The sequence below is a fragment of the Tigriopus californicus genome, chromosome 11 (genome assembly GCF_007210705.1).
Source record: "Tigriopus californicus strain San Diego chromosome 11, Tcal_SD_v2.1, whole genome shotgun sequence".
NCBI lineage: Eukaryota > Metazoa > Arthropoda > Copepoda > Harpacticoida > Harpacticidae > Tigriopus > Tigriopus californicus.
The window spans coordinates 6,860,274-6,871,898 of record NC_081450.1 but is presented as its reverse complement, the minus strand read 5'-3'; positions in this window follow the sequence as shown (position 1 = coordinate 6,871,898).

Sequence of the window (11,625 nt, the reverse complement as noted above, 5' to 3'; positions counted from 1 at the left end):
CTAAGTCAAAGAAAAAATTCTTATTCTATAGACGTCATTTTCTTATCGTTGAGCATAAAAAATCGGGTTTAAGGCAAATCAAGACACATTGGTTAAGTCTGGTTTTTCATGCATTTGTATCACATGCTATTAACCAAGCATTTTTTAAAATCAAAACTTGCATACATTCTATCAAAATCCCTATTTTCATGAACATCAGAGCTACCTCGAAGCTTTCCATTTAGTGTTTCATCGAAACAAACTTCTTTCAAACTTCAACGAATAAGAGTTGGCAGATCAGAATAGCCCTTGAATATAGAGTTGATCAGGAATTTTAGTCAGAAACTTGTCCAAGTCTGACTTAAGTCCTATTATTGAATTGAACAATGAAGGAGCCCAAATAGCAATCTGAATCGAAATACTAGCGGTCACATTCTTATTTTTTATATTGAGAAGCCAATGATCTCTCAACTAATGTGGGTTTGCACTGAATTGCAAGATGTACAATAGATCTCGGTTCTACATTGCGTCTTTTAGGATGACCTGGTTCATCTTATTATGAAAGCATAACATGTTTCAAACGTTTTTGCCATTTTTCCATTACCTTGTCATCTACCTTTTTTTATCCATTTATATCACCTTTTTGTCCGATGCCTAATTATTAGCAATCTAGGAGGAGGAGTACACATGTACCTATGTATATTATTCTGGTTGGCGTCGCATTCGGCGAGGTCTGCGCCTATTGTAGCTGTACATATACCAGTAGATAGTGCTCTATTATGAGGCACATTTAACAATGCGAACTTCTACATACCATCACCTACTCCTGGCACCTACTACATACGAACAACTAGTGCGCATGCAGAGAGGCAGGCTATTCAAACAAATGAGTTAACATTGTTCTTGAAACGAGCAGTACACAAATGTAAATAGTTCCTCTCTTTCTTTCTCTTTCTCCCTGTGGCCTCTGTGTGCATTATTGTTACCCCTGTGGTTTCCAACAATACCAACAACATAAAACCACCTTCATCAGAAGCTCCACAGCCACCACGACATACTTTTTACCTCCGCCACCTCAACTACGAACGTTCACGGATGGTTATTACCTTATATCCCCCACTATACTGTACACATTCAACCAAGGAGTCAAATGAACAGTAGTACAATACATTAATGCGTTCTATTTCTTCTACCTTCTAGAACGGTTATTGGAATAGCCTCGTCATTAGTCGTTTGATCAGCTTTTTGGCCTCGTAATTTTGATTTGACAAATGCATATCTCAGAAATCAAACAGTTCAAGAAGCCCGAAGGTAAGCTCCAAATGACATCTGTTAATGGAGAAGACTTCAAATATGCTGAGAATGAAGAGTGAGCGAATCAAAGCTTTGATGTGGCCTTAATTCGGGAAGTTTGACCGAGTCTACACTTTGAATTTGGATTCTTACTATGACAACAACTCGCCAATCTTAAGCTTTACGTTGCTTGATAGTTGAGGTAGGAGATAATTCTAGCCATCAAGGGGGTATCAATGTAGTGCCAGGTTTGTAGTGGCTTGGTTTGACCAAGTACGTCCTGTACCTGCATGACGAGTGGTGGAGTAATTTCTGGTAAATTATGGAGAGAGAAATAACAATGTAAAAATTGTCGGTCTCCCATTGTTAAAATCTACTTGAATCCTAGGGAGGTAGGTATTCATGGTACACAAGTGGTTCAGGGTCCGCTAGAGTTGACAAACATATTTTGTACCCGCCTATATGCTCACTTCGTGTATGAGCCCGAAGTTGTATGCAGCGTCATCAGTACCAATGACGAATAATCGGCAGTGGGTTGGATTTGGGTTCCTTAGCGAAACGGTCACGGCAACCCTGGACGGTAGATTTTCTTCCCCCGAAAATGGGAATGACAGGAAGCACGAAATTATCATATTCATAAGCGACCATTTGTCATCATAGAAGTAAGCCTGGCCCACGAACCAGCGCCGGAGTTCCTACATATAAGATATCATCCCATTGGAAGTGAACTCGTACGTGCATAAAGCAATAAGTCACCCACCTCTTTCATCTTTCTTCTGGCCCCATTGGGATGAATACAGTGGAAGAGGATTGTTTGTGACGGAAAATCCGGCTTCGAACGTGCCTCCACTTGAGAAGTAGCTTAGAATAAACGAGCCTTTGTGGTGGTGGTGGTGGTAGTGGTAGTGGTGATTGTGGGGTTTTTGGTAGTGGGACCTGAAGATTTACTTGTGCTTGTATGGAGTAACTAGATGGATGTTTGAGTGAATGTGATTATGGTTGGTGCTCGGGTAACATGGTTGCCTGATGATAGTAATGAGAGGTGGATGGTTTGTTTGTACTCGCAACGTCTGCGAACAAAAGTCTATTTAACACTTCCTTTCGTGTTCAGAGGTAAATTTACATCCATAAAGGATGTAAATATGGTAAATGGGCTCTTGAGGAAGATTGCTTGGCTTTTCCACGAGGAGGAGATTTGTTTGCCATTTTGCTTGCCGTCAGGCACGGCCATGATTTGCGAGGCTTGCCTTTCTCTTTCTCATTGAGTTCACATCCCGCGGATATGGTAGCAATCCCATGATTAACGGGCCCCGGAGTACATCATGCCCAGTCATTCGGCATAAACAGTTGCGCTGGGGGTATGTCGAGTCTTACAGTACAGTAGAAATTTGCGGGGATGAATGAGTTTAACATCAAGGGTTCCCTACATATACGTATAGATTACAGAGTTGATTTGACGGTTATCTATATGAACGGTAGCGCCTACTTTAGTTCGTGCTGCACCTAAAGTCATCCATGGGTGGCTGATGGCCGATGGTCAAGGTAACATACGTAGCCACAATGATCCGGTAATCTCGTCTTCTTTTTCGTCTTCTTCTTGAAGTACTTCAAGTACTACAAGTACACCTGTACTTTTGCTTATCGTCATCTTTATCACGATGGCCACCACCACGCTCCTCCTACGTGTGCTAAATACTGTGCTATTCAATGGAGATTCCCATCACTTAAGTAAGAACATATTGATGACAATTGCAGTTCATTGGCCATCCCATTCGTCATTGACTTGACTTCCAAAGTTCCATCAAGAGCCATTGACTCCTTTCCATCATCGTCTCACGGGCTTGTAGCTAAAACCAAGTGGAATTGTTGGTGCTACTGGTCCTCCCAGATTGACTGAAGAGCACTCCTATGAAGAGTGCATACTGGCTAGCTCATATTTAAAGCTTTCAAAAAGCAATTCACATCTTCCGGAATATTTTCTCATAGGGAAAGTCCGCTCTGAATGTATCTCGGCCAAGATCTGACCGACAAATTTGACAGAGACTGAGTGGGAATGGACCGAGGCGAAACGATGCAAGTCCGATAAAATATTTCAGATGATATTTGTCGGCGAAATATCTTCTCTTGGCAAGAAGTTTCACATGAATATTCCTTGGCGAAGAATTTTGATGCGCAATTTCTTATTTAAGAGATCTTATCAGTTTGAGCATGGGATTGACTTGGTTTCGCTAGCCACAGGGACCTTTGATGACCTAGCCCTAAATACCGATCGTCCGTGCAATTGAAAACCAACAATGATCAGAGTGAGATTTTTAGCACTTCCTTCTAGCTTTGGTTCAATTGAAGGAGAAAAAAAGAAAATGATAAGATTTTTTTGTGTGTGAATCCAGCTTCTTTAGTTCTGCTTACTGCTAGGAACAATTTCATTCAACAAACGAGGCTTCTGTCTGTCTGAATGAGTGACTGAATGGCTTTGACTTTCATCGTCGAAGTAAGTTGCAACGGCCGGATTTACGGGTTAATCGGAATTTTGCCTGAACGCTACCAGACACCTCGGTGGGTGGGTACTATGACTGTAGCGTGTAGTACGAACATGGATTGCACCCCTCGCTTCTCTTTCTCATCGTCTTCTCTCTCTTTCCTCGATATTCTTTGAGAGCTCTCATTCTTTTACATTTGAATCGTGGATCATTATGATTGAAAGAATGGACTGCTTTTGCTTAGCACTGCTCCCTTGAAGAACGCCATTGGAGGTACTAAATAACAAATAACACTGCCATGATCCGCAGCCTTCGAATTGAGTTTGATCTAGTCCTCAGACTCGCTTACTCACTACAATTCTGCAATGTTACCACTCGATGGGCTGCTGAAGACGTGGATGTCTGTCTAATAGTTCTGGCTGCATGTTTTGTACAGTATACACCCAAAAGAATTAGGAAATTGCAACCGGAGGGGGCCTCGACCGACATCTAAACAATTCTATTCTGATCAGCCATGACCATTCTCCGGGACGATTGGTGATCGACTACCTCATCGGTAGGGTGGACTACAATATGTAGTAGGTACGTACGTACTTACGTACGTACATCATTGAAGCACTTACCAAAATCATTCTCCTCTCCCCAATCAAGCGGGTCTTTGGCTTCGATTCTCTTTTGATTGGGATATTGTGTATTATTGTGATGAATGCGCCAAGACTCTCATGGTGGTGAGGCATTTTTGTCATGAGTAAATCATCATTATCGTCATCGTGCTCCTCTCTCTCTCTCTCTCTCTCTCTCTCTCTGTTTCTTAACTTGGTGGAAATTACCCAGGGCCACTTTCCACCCCGATGCAGTTTGGTAAATTCATTGGCATTGTAATTTTTACTGCCATTGGCAACTGTGGGACTAATAATGCCACAATTCAACAACGACTACCGTACTATTACTGGAATGAGTTAATGAGCTAATCATCCCCCTCAAATGTGTTCTTGCATTCTCAGGGTGTGCATTTTGGATCAACAATCATCATCTGAGGCAGTTCATTCCGTTTAATTGTGAATCATGTGTATTGTACATTCACTCACTCTCTTTGTCGCCATCTCCCGTTAAGTATAGAATAGCACCATACAGCAGAGGAGAGAGGGAAGGGGGGGGGCGGACCTTATGACCATGGCTTCCCGATTGACGTGTTTAATACCGATGCCGTTGGGAAGCCACAGAATAATACCCTGGTAATAAAAATAATGGGAGAGAAGAACGAGTTCAATGGAAGAAAATCTTTGCGTTTCATCATCATTCGTCACTATGAATAGCATAAGCTCAGCTATTATTCACTCCTTCATCATTCTTTCACGTCAGTCTTGTTCTTGTTCTTTTCCTTCATCTTCTTCTGGAATTACTTGCTTAGATCTTGGCTCGGCTTCGCGAAATTGTCAGGTAAGCAATGTTCGTACTCTTAACCGTTTCACCATGGCCGTATTCCGCCTGTCTGTGCTGGTGGCTGGACTCGAGCGAGAACTTGACAGATCCAAGCCAGAGCCACGGCAAATAATTATATGAGATGGAATTATATTAATTTCCACTTTGCTTTTGAAGAGCTTAAGTGCCTCCTCTGAATTGCAATATTGTCTACTACCGTCTAAGAAGAGTGCATTGACACCTGTGGTCGGGCTTTAAATCTAAATTTAAGTGAGGATAGGAGATAGACCTTGTGGAGGTTCAGTATAGTGGCCTCTGCCCTCATTACCATGTACCTGCCCAGTGTGTTCAAATATTTTACTCTGAAAGGGTTCTTCAAGTTTAGGACGGTAGTTCTAACCAGACGGAAATCACTCACCCGTTTGCTTGCAAATTAGTTCAAGAATATTTCCGCGAGTTTCTACTCGCCGTCGGTCTTGATGCACTCACTCATAAACAGACAGACAAACCGAAACCAGGCGAAAACGACAAGCACACGGAGAAAAGAAGACTCATAATTAGGGTGATGATGACGAAGAAAAACATTGTCTCCGTCATTTTCAATGGAACATCCATCTTCATAACGGAACCATGGTCCTTCATTCCTAAACAAGAACACACTCATTTATTTGCCTACTGCTTGATGTCTAAATTTGTGCTGGTTCCAAGAAGAGCCTCTGAAAATTGAATGCCTTTCACCGGCCCATCGTAAGCGAAACCCAAAGCAGATATATGCACTAAAAGGTAAATACAGACACAGTCTGGGGCTTCTCGATTTCTCAACTTGAGTGGCATTTGGTGACAATGGCAATTCAATTCGTGGCCCATGTGGAAGGCACGTAATTGATTAAGGAGCACGCAAATGTGTCTCTCAGCGCAAACACCAACCCTCTCATCATTATCATCATGCAAAGGGCCATGCCATCTTCATGGATATAACAAGTAGTCTACTATCATCGTCTGCTTCTTGAATCGGAGCTGTGCTGCCAATCCATCCACCGCGGCACACGCAATCAAATAAATACAGACTGCTCACTACGTAAGTAGTTTGAGAGGGCAAGAAATGCCGAGCAAGGCACTTCTTTCCGTGATTGATGGTGTGGTCATGAGAGCCCCTTATTATCGTATTTACATATGCGCCTTCAACCTAATGATTATCCACTTAATCTTGAATTCCTTTAAAGGCTTCGATTCCCTGAGAAACACATGCGAGTCCGTCAACTCTACTACTGTCCTAAATAAGTTCAATGGATTACGCTGCAGTCTGCCTGGCCTTCCATGGCATTCCACAAGTACCTACTAGGTTGTACCTACGTAAACTGTACGTACATACTACATTGCTGACTTGTAGCTATCGACACATGGGGCCAGTGGGAGCAAGAACCCGCAGCAGAGCCATTATGCCACCCAAAGATTCCTGTCACTCATAAAAGTGGTCAAATCGTGGTGGGGCCGTCCGTCCGACCACAGGAAACCACCATCCATTGGACATTACGTAGAGTGGTGGGCCCCAACTGACTGGCTCGAGGATCCACTCCATTCGACTTATGCCACCGAATATTCCAGTCCATTACTTTGAACTTAACCTGACTCTCACTCCGCGAGTTCACTGCCGGGAATAATGGAAACCGACTGTTTTTGCTCCCATATAAGAAATACAATGCCATCACAGGCTATAAACTGATTAGTCCCACCGAGACAGGTTTAACGCTGGATCATAAAACCATTACACCTTGCAGGAATCGAGAGCAATTAAAACATTCCGGCAATAATATCAGGCAGGCATCCGTCACACCTTTTCCTTTCAGTGCATATTTTCGTCTGGCTGCCAACCAAGCTGGTCGGACCAAGTAAAAGCTTTTAAGATTGATCAAATGCCCTGATTGGAATGGGCGATATGTCCGAGCACTGATATTCCCAGGCTGATTGGCATGCATATTGATGCGACGACGACCATGCTGCATGCATGCATGCCTCTTGTAACCACATACGTACATAGAATAGGAGACAGATATCCTTTCTTGAGGTACACGTTTGTTTTGGGGACTGGGAAAGATTCGAGATTCGAGATCCCCGCTCTAGGGAAAAGCCTTGTCGAACAGATTGCGGATCCAGACCCGAATTTTAGGCAATTCAAATGCTTTAAATTTGGACTTTAGTTGCCCTGGAGTAGTTGGCATGAAAACAGGAGTGGAGAATTGTCACCTTCGGAGGCAAATCATCGCGGAAAGATTCATGAGAAGTGTGTCTGTCGCACTTGGAGGCGTGTGCGTGCGTGTTTTTTTTCGCTTTTGGCTGAGAAACCGGCGGTGGCGATGATGATTGCTTCCTTGCGGATCGAACCTGTCCAGGTTTCTAATGAGGAATAAATAAGCAACATATTCACGATCAAAATGGACAGATGACAAGAACTATTCCCCTGGGAACCAATCAACGAGGGTAATTGTACCTCTTTGTTCGAGATGTATAGCACCACCATCCCACTCCCATCGTCATTCACACATTCGCCAAAACCAGCCAGAAGCTCTTCGATATTCGTTCACCAATGAGGCTGTACTGTATGTACGCTTCGCTGTACTCGTGCTCCTCGGCTGCCATGAATTCCCTCAGTAGGTACGTATGTGGCTTATCAATGCTCGAAAGATAGGCTCACTTAAGAATTCTAAAAAAAACTGGAAAGAAACCTGAAGTGCAAAACTTATTTTGATGAGTACTACGTACAATGGTCAAAAATCATAATAGAACCTCTTGCGAATGAAATCGAATTAAAGCTTGAAATGCCGATTAATTTCAAGTTTAGTGCTGAATACACTAGAGATCATGTTCAAATCGATTTGGGTTCTGATGAATGTGCATAAACGTGTTGATTGCTATGGCCAACCAAGAGCCATTGTCACCTTCTCTGGCCACAGCCGTGGCTGACTACTCAACCACGAGACGGTCAATCAAAAACACATTTCCTCCGAAAAAGCGAGAGGAACCACCATTCGTACTTCCTCAGCCGATCACCAATTAGCACAGCCTGGTCGTTGGTAAAACCAATGCAAACGTTGCTGTGACTATTATTATTACTACTACTATTATCATTATGTATGAGCAGGTCTGTCAATCGGAGACCAGTTCACAATCGGATATCATAATTTGGCAGACGCTCTCAATCACTCGTTCTTGTCTCGTGAGATTCGCTCTCAAATGCCAATTTAGGCACGATCTCACAACCAGAGATGAGATCGCGTGCAAGCCACAAATAGCACTACTACATACATATACTACGTCCGAGATCCATTCCTTCAAACATTGGACAACTAATTCTCTCGCTTGCCTTAACGTTGTTCCTACAACCTTGATGGGAGATTAATGTTCTTACACCCATGAACTTTTGGGTATTGATGTGCGAGCAAAAACATATCGTAAAGAATCGGCTCAGCGGGAACAAAAAACCAAAACCCTGGGATATCCGAACCCTTCGTTAACTGGGCTGGACTCAGTCACAAGCCGAGATTGGGGTAAAGGATCTACGTACATATCTCTACCTTCAAGGGGAACTGTTCTTCGTAGTCCTTGCTCCTCAATAAGGTTAGGCTTTCCTCCGTTTTTTATTTAATTTGTGCCCACTTTGCATAATCAAATGGGCGTGAGGAAGCTCGGAACGGCAGGAGTTGGATTCGAATTAAAGCGGAGAAAAACAGTTCGACACGAGTCAACTTCAGCGGGAGACCCAAGGTGTTTTTATACAAAACCAACATGGAGTGAGGAAATAAAGCTCCCATATCATTGACTAAGATCTCCAGAAGAACACGACGAAACTAAAAAAAACATTAGTTCCTACATATGAACTGCCCTTCGACCATTGGTCAATGCATGCCAAGCAACCTTGCTAACCGAAATTCACACCTGGATTTGGAGAGTCTACGCGACATTTTTGAGATGTAAGCATTTTGCGCTGTACCATAAAGTAAGAGAAACGGGAACTTAGAATTTCCACAGACTTTAATTTTCGTGCCAATCAGGGATCTATTTGAAGCCAACGAGCCCCTGAGCTGACTTGAGCTTCTGTTGTTTTGGCTTGAATGCCAAGCACCCGGCTTTTCTTGAGGTGGTTCGTTGTTAACCCATTCTCTCGACAATTACTTCCAAGGACCATTGTGTGCATGCATTTAAACCGTGTCACTTTTCCGGCTCAAGCCAGAGCAAACAAGAGTAGCAGACGTGTATTGTTGGTCGAACTTTAACGATGTGATCCTAGCTCTGAAGTTTCCTTTGGAAATCGAGCCTCGTCCTGAAGCACCTACGTACACGTAATGAGCAGGAAAAAGCAGCTTTAAGTGCAATTGCAGCCGTTGTCTCATGCACCGTTCAACTGAGTCAGCGAAAGGGTGAGATGAGCCAACCAGAAAGTGGCTTGTTGTCTCGTCAAATGATCACGCTTTATGCTTTCCCGTTCATATGCCAGCAAACGACCATCACCCCATGCATCAAAAAAGATCCCATGTTTAGGGAATATTCACATTGGCTCCCGCCGGATGAAAGTGCCTGAACATGGTTACCACCACCACCACCATCACTATCATCATCAGATCATTGCTGAACAAATGAGGCTCCACTATCTTGAGTGGTGGTGAATGTGGCCGAGCTGATTGTTGTGAAGTACTCGCACCTACAACATATCTACATACTGTATGTACGTGGTCTGCGTATGGTAGGTAGAAAAGGAGGAGAGAGATGGTTGGAAGTCGTTTGCATGCGGAGGCGGCCACAAGAGAGTCACTACTGTGCAGTATTCTGTCCGAAAGATGGTGGAAAGGGAAAGAAGGAAGGAGAGAAAGAGAGAAGAAGGAACGGAGGTGACCCGCTGAGATCACTCCAAACATCCATGAATATGATAGCTGACTTGGGTGAAACAAGCAGGGAGGGAAATATTCAGAAATATTGAAATCTGAGGTAGATTAGCATCTGCAGGGGTCCGATGGATATTCCTTGCGACGGTCGGATTGATGGCAGATCACAGACTGATCCAGGAGCATCCCTTCTCTCTATCTACCACCATCGTTCGTTCCTTCCCAATCTGCCTTCCACTCATCCGTCTCTGCTAGCTTGTATGCATGATTTTCATCGTTTTCATTTGGTCTGTTGATATAGTAGAGGTATGCTGCTAGTTCGGGTTTTTGGAAGATTTTTGGCGCACTGCTGCTCCTGCTTTTGGGTGCTCAAGTCTGCAGTTGGTTCCTGAACACGGCGGACGATTAATAGCGAAGATTCATCACTTGGTCTCCACAAATGGTAGGAATACGCGGTTGGTTTTTTGACTCCCTGGCCAAGAAATTGATCTTCAGAAACGAATAAAACAGCAGAGCACGATTTGTATTCATCCACAGGGTTTCCAATATCACAAGGAATGCCCTCATCTTTCGCTCTACACCCCCAACCGAGCAGATCTTGCATATCATTTGGCTTGATCCTTGATGTTTGGGGGCAACCTGCCTGACTGCCCCTGTCTGGATCACTTGACCACATTACAAGACATCGGGCAATCTGAGTGAACACTACCTCTACCGTTGGCATACCATCACAACCATCATAAAGTCCTGAATGGGAGCAAACCAAGCAAACCAACCCAAACGGCACCCCAACCGCGTTCCCCAACTGTCTCGGATCACTTCCAGTGGTCAAAGAAATTTTCCTCGTTTTCGCCATTCGGGCTGGATAACAATTGCATTTGAGATTCATTATTCCGATCGCGGGATTGTTGGTTCTCCAAAATGGTCGCAGTTCTATGGAATGCTCAAATTGCTTATCTGTCCTAGTATGTCCGTAATGCGGCTTGACTGGGCGCGCCCAATTGGCTCAGTCACCCCGATATAAATTTATGAACATAACTTTGGAATCAGAGCGGAGAGCCATGCATCCATTTTCCCGATGATCAAAATTACGTCCCGTTGTACATTGACGAACTCAATTTTGGGATGCCACGCTGAGGAATTGCTTGAGGTGAAGAATGTTCATTGAAATTTCACCCATTTTCCACGGTCAACTTGATTGATTCCAAGCGATGAAATAGTAGTTTGCTCGGCATTGTTCGTTGCGCAATTCTCGTTCTACTTCTGCAAGTGTTCTGGCATGCATTTAAATTGGTGAACTAAGACGGCCTCTGCCTGCGAGAAGGCAGGTACTTTGGTTTGAGTGAACGACAAAGGATAATCAACAAGTAACGACATTCCTTTTTCAAAATGGGTCCACATTAACAAACATTACTACTACCTTGATCAAATTCAAACCTCGCTGTCCAATGCATCGCATACACTTATTGGTAGATTCCACTTGAATCGATCATGGCCAACACAATGTAAGACATCTCCACGCCCCCGTCTATAGCATTCGCTCAAATTGTGTTCGAACATTGGCGCTCAGACGA